The sequence below is a fragment of the Amphiprion ocellaris genome, chromosome 10 (genome assembly GCF_022539595.1).
Source record: "Amphiprion ocellaris isolate individual 3 ecotype Okinawa chromosome 10, ASM2253959v1, whole genome shotgun sequence".
Lineage (NCBI taxonomy): Eukaryota > Metazoa > Chordata > Actinopteri > Pomacentridae > Amphiprion > Amphiprion ocellaris.
The window spans coordinates 14,310,237-14,316,236 of NC_072775.1; the positions used below are offsets into that span (position 1 = coordinate 14,310,237).

At 45.1% G+C, this 6,000-nt stretch overlaps 1 protein-coding gene across 1 annotated transcript in view; it reads right to left on the minus strand.

The window, feature by feature from the left end:
* LOC111572309 (leucine-rich repeat and immunoglobulin-like domain-containing nogo receptor-interacting protein 3) overlaps nt 1–5,730 on the minus strand; it is a 74,440-nt gene extending 68,710 nt beyond the window's left edge. Inside the window, exon 1 of the mRNA XM_023275915.3 lies at nt 5,188–5,730. The gene's annotated coding sequence lies outside the window, so the exon portion shown is untranslated. The remainder of the gene's footprint in view (nt 1–5,187) is intronic.
* Nucleotides 5,731–6,000: the final 270 nt, after the last annotated feature.

Sequence of the window (6,000 nt, forward strand, 5' to 3'; positions counted from 1 at the left end):
ACCTTAAAACTTTGCTGTCAGAGCCAAGCAGCTGAGAGAGACGGACAGACAGGGGAAGTGTAGCAGACAGACAGAGAGACAAGAGAGAAACCGCGGGCGGAAGAATGAACAACAGAATCTGAGGACCTGAGGTCACGGCTGAGAAAATGCAGCCGGGAAAGTAAATTAAAGTAAGCAAAGTGGAAAGTGAAAGGGCAGCGTGAGGGAAACAGGGAAAGAGTGCGAGAGAATAATTTATCATGGAGATGGAAGTGAAAGAAAGAGAGGAAGAGGAGATGCTGAAGATCAGGAGGTCGTAATAGACTGGTGCAGGAGGCTGAGACTGCAGAGGAGTTGTAGTTCCCACCTGCATGTTATTTGGCCCGAGGTAGAGGCCTTCTTGTTCATTATTGACTGGGATCGTGCCCTTTATTTTACACTGTGCATGTGCGACAACACTAGCGGCCGCCACCTTGGAACCCCAATAACCTCTCTGGACACACACATGCATGCACTCGGTGGTAATACTACACACTCACCCACACCGAATGATACTGGAAGCAAGACCATTAAATTCAGTTTTGTGAGCCACCTCTGATGCAACACAGGGCTCAGCACTGTAATTCCACACTTTAATAAAGACTGGTGTTTGACTGTGTGTGTTTGTGTGTGACGATCAGCATAGAGTCGGTGTGTGTCCGTGGACGGCTGTGGGTGGTTGTGGGTCGTAGCCCTTGTCTGCGCAATCACCTCAATCACGATCCGGCAATTTAATAGAAGCAATTCTCCATGTAGGACGTCCTTAAGACTCTTTGGTGCATTTCTCAAGGTCGACCATGCTCCTTGCACACAGACACACACATGCATTTACACTCTTGTGCACACACTGAGATCAAAAGCTCCTTCAACACGCCCACATACCCCCGGTCACCTTCCCAATCAAATCCTTTCAGTGCAGCCCACTGTCAATTCCTTTCTCTTCTCACACATCTCCTCTAGCAGGAACGTGATGCTCACATTCTTCTCCCCAAAGCTTTCACCTCCTGTGTGTACAGGATCTCCTATGTTCCCCGAGCTCCTCACTGCGATGAGGGTTTCAAGCCTCAGAGGCAAATTTCTTACAACCGGCATCTTATTTTCACAGCTTTGGCCATCATACCCACCTATATAAAACAGATCTAGAGAAGCAGTAACATTACTAACAAGTCAGACAATTGAGTGAATTGATTTTTAGCACCTTGGGGGTAGCACAACAAGCTGTAAACACAACACTGAGATTTTCAATGAGACACTCCACAACTGTGTATTTACACATCCAGCAGTTTCGGAACAACATGATCATTAATATGGAGTCATGCTTCCTCACAAATATTCATTCATATTCATGTTCTTTTACCTCTATTTTTGGTGTCTACCAACTCTGAGTCTTTTCATTGACAACAGAAGCCTGTTGCAGCTGGAAATGAGGTGGATGAAAGCAGTGCACATAGAAATGCTGCAGATGCTGCTGCTGATTTGAGCAGCCTGAAGTATGTGTTCATCAAGTGTTTTACTTGCTATTTGCTTTCATTATGAATCAAAGCTGCTCTCAGTAAGTATGCACTGCTGCATGCAGTATGTATACAATTGACACATATTACTTTGTCATTTTACTGGGCCTTAAACTTTGACCATCATGCCTATATATTCAAGAGCTGTTATGTGCCTGTGCACTCTTGGAGACTCAATTTTGTGCAAGACATGGCAACAAATCCTCTTTAGATTGTGGGTCAGAACAGCCAGAAAAGCAGGCTGGCATCCAGAAACCAACCGGATGTTGTAGGACATCCTGGTATTTTTTGCAACCTGCATTTTGCATAGTATTTACACAGTAAATATTTTTCTAGCATACTTTATAGTATGGTATAATGGGTATTAGAATGCACACAGTGTATCACACATGAGCAGAGCCATATCCTTATAGGCCTGAAATGCATATTTTTCAAAAGAAAGGTTTAAACCTTGAACTATATTGTGAAGTGTCCAGGATGCGACTCAGCACCTCCAAGTCAGAAGGTCATGGTTCTCTGCCTGAACCCGGTGGATTGCTCCCTCCGCATTGGGAGTGAGTTGCTGCCTCAAGCAAAAGATTTTAAATAAGGATCTTGTTCATGAATGACGGGCAAATGGAGAGTGAGATAGACAGAAGGATTGGTGCAGCATCTGCATTAACCAATGCAGATGCATTGGTTAATGCATCTAGCAATGTGGCAAAGAGGAAGCTGAGTTGAAAGGCGAATTTACAAGTCCATCTATGTTCCAACCCTCGCCTTTTGGCATGAGCTGTTGGTCGACATCAAAAGAATGAGATGGCAGATACCAATGACCAAAATGAGTTTTCTCTGTAGGGTGGCTGGGCTCAGCCTAAGAGACAGGGTGATGAGCTCAGGCATCCAGAAGGAGCATGAAGCGCAGTCATTGTTCCTTCACGTTGACAGGCACTAGCTCAGGTGGTTTCTTGGTGCCTATCATTGGATAGATCCATAACTCACTGGAGGGACTGCATATCTCATCTGGCCTGGGAACAGCTTGGTGTCCCCTGAAAGGAGCTGGAAAGTGTTGCTGAGGAAACGAACATCTGGAATGTCCTGCTCAGCCTGCTGCCACTGATCTCAGAAATGCAGAAGAAAATGAATGGATGGAGGGATAAATAGAAAACCAAGATATGTGTGTCCTGACTGTAGACTGCTTATGATAATGGACAACACTGCTGCTCCAATTAAGTGCAAAGACATCATCCGTCCTCTTGCCCTGATTTCAATACTAAACTAACAGAACAACAATCTGTGTTAAAAAATATAACGGATATCTTGCTTTGCTTTCTAGATAACTCACATTCCTAATCCTTTTTATCTAGAACAATGATAAGCATGCAGCTCAAGAGAGTTCAAGGTTGCGTCAGCTTGGTGTGAAGCTCAAGAAGTGAGACAGGAGGCAGGACCATTAAATCTCGTCTCCACCTTCCTGCTCACTACTGCCATCACTGTAACAAGATGGCAGCGCCCATTTCTGCAACAATTTGACTACACTTTCGCGCAGTGGAAGGAAGTGTCAACACATCTTCCATCTCTATATACCATGTTGTGTATATGAGGATGGATAACGAACTGATCTGTACTTGTCATAGTTATAAGCACATGCAACTTTCATGTTCAATGTGTGATTAAATCCAATATTTTATATATGCTGTTAAACTTTCCGACTGCTCCATCCTACTGACTATAACAGCATCATATGGACTAAAGGCCAAAACTGTGAAAATACCATCTAACATGTAATAAACTCAAATGTTCCCTTTAGGAAGCTGAAGCAGAACATCTTTATAAATAAATCAAACATCCTCTGCTTCCAGTAGAAATCAGTGTCTCTGGCTCTCTGTTTCTGTCTTCCTGTTCTGTCCCCACAGGGTGGCTGAAAACTATCACTTTGCCGCCGTGTCCACTCACTGGAAAAAGACGTGCAATCAGAGCCTGTCAACACAGAGGCCAAACAGTTTCACCCACATTCTTCCAATTTTCTGTCAGCCTCCAAACGCTTTCTGTCTGGTCTATCGCCGTAATCTACTTTTATTTAATTTGATGTCACTATTCCCATCTACTTCTCTCTGTTCATTATGTCCTCTTGCTCTTATTGTTCTCCTCAGTGATCCAACAAAGTCTCATTTCCAGGTGCAGTCTTCTCACACTATTTTACAGAGCTGGCAGTGCTTCAGGTAGCTGTCACACTGCTGCGCTAAAAGGGTTCTAGTGGTAGCGGGAGCGTGTGCTAGATTTTTTATTATAAATGTATGTGTGTTTAGTGGATGTGAAGAAGTTATATGGTTTGATCGTAACAAGCATCCTCGCTAGTCGATCCTTCCTATAATCCTCTATAGGAAAAAGGTATAAAAAGGGAACAGATAAAGCTGGAAAGACAAGGGTACATATAGAAGAGAAAAGAGCCAGTGAGGAGTTTCAACTCTCTTAAACTCTAACAGCAAGCTTTCCTGTATGCTGGGAGCAATCTGCCCGCCAGCACCGTCTGGGTGAGGTGTTTTTTCTGTTTTGTTTTCAGGAAGACAAGACTGCGAACAGCGATAAAGTTAGAAACCCAAACAAGTTAATGAGGAGCAGGAAATAATGAGCTGATTGCATGATTAGAGGCATAATTCCTCTGCACGCCAAAAAGCCCCCACAGGTATTTCATATTTACATATCTGTTCCGGATCTGCGTGAGCAGCAATAACACGAGGTGGCTTCTGCGTTCAGGCTTCACTGATGTTACTTTTTCGCTCAGGTTCAGGCAGCCATAAAAAATGGTCATGAAATCAGTACCCATCCTTCACTTTCATTGTTGAGAAGGCAGACAGAAAACTAGCCAGCCGTGCTGTCCAGAGAGGCAGATTCAGGTAAAGGTAATTGCTTAGCAAGAGAATGAAACAGGAGATAGGATCAGGTGAAAAGGGAGCGAGGTGACAGTCTATAATTGGAAATGGAGAAAGACAAAAAATGGTGGGAAAAAAAGAGTAAGGGAGGAAAAAAGGGGGGTTAGATGAAGAGAAATAGAAGCTTCTGGCTGAAACGCCTCATGCAAACTTGCTGTCACAGGCCATATGCAGCCCGTCACAGCATACCGTAACATATGGTCCCTCATGTCATGTTACCACTCATGCCATCCTGTGGTGTAGCTATACATGTCTCAGACCAGAGAGCACAAACAAGTCCACGCTTTAGTTGATGTTTGTCAGCTGCCACGCATTCATGTTTGAATTGAACATTGTGCACAATTTATGGCAGCACACAGTGTACAGAACACATAACTCATGTACAAACTTAATGTAATGAGCAATGTTACAGCCAGCAGAGAGTTATGTCCCTGCGACCCGAAACATGACAGCCTTCCACTGGTGGAGGTTTATTTACGTGCATCACTTGAAGTGGCATTCGGTAATGTAATAACAAGATGTAGACGGTAAGAGAGCTTGACCATACACTCACACATAAACCTCTCCTTTGCTTCCTCTTTGCAAGTATCTGAGGGCAAGTAGGGAGACTTGTCAGGGAAGGTAGTCGTCAACACTGAAGATCAGCTAACACGCACTGTTGCATTTCAAGTGCGCTCTATTTGTAAAAACCCAGCAACCGCTGAGGATGAAACGTGTGAGACTGTGTGTAGTGTAAATGAACATACCCAGGACTGAAGCGTGGTCCCTGATGCCTCCTCATCTGTCCAGCTGAGTGCGTATGTGGAATCGGTTTCTCCTCTTTGGCCCACAAGTTGCCGACGCTGCTCCACACGTGCGAGAAACCTTCACTCCTCCTCAGATCTCCCTCAGTCTGCCTTGCTGTCAGACCCTGGCATCAGCAGCTGTACCAGACCTACCACTCATCCCCCTCTTCTCTCTCCTTCTCCCTCCCTCCCTCCCGCCGGCAGGCTCGTGGCTACACACCTCCTTTCACGCCTTGTTGATTATTGCCCCCCCAAAAAATGATCCAGGCCTTCACTGAAGAAGGGGGGAGGCTCACGTGAGACTTTCCTCTCCCTCGGTCAGAACTCCTCAGCGGGTCAGGGTGCCCTCCATCTCCCCCGGCGTGGATGTGGGATTATGAGAGGAGAGAGGGAGGATGGGGAAGGAGCGTGCTGTTGCTGTAGCTGTTGCCTCTGCCTCCTTCAGTATGAGCGCCTCTCTCTCGCTTAGCATGCTTTTCATCTCTCTCTCTCTCTCTCTCCCTCTCTGCTCTCTCACTCTTTATCTCTCACCACTCCCTCCCTCCTTCCCTCCCTCCCTTCTCTCAGTCACTGTCTATCTGCTGCTGCTCTGCCTGTTTGGATTCACAATTCAGTGTGCTGCCGAGCGTATGGCTGAGGGAGTCTCTCTAAACAAGCAGACAGGAAGAAAAACGAAGAGAATGATAGCAATGATTAGAAAAAAAACAGAAGCATGCGAAAGGCAACAAACAACAATAATTATAGTACAAAAAACAGGAAATGAAGTCCCTTAAA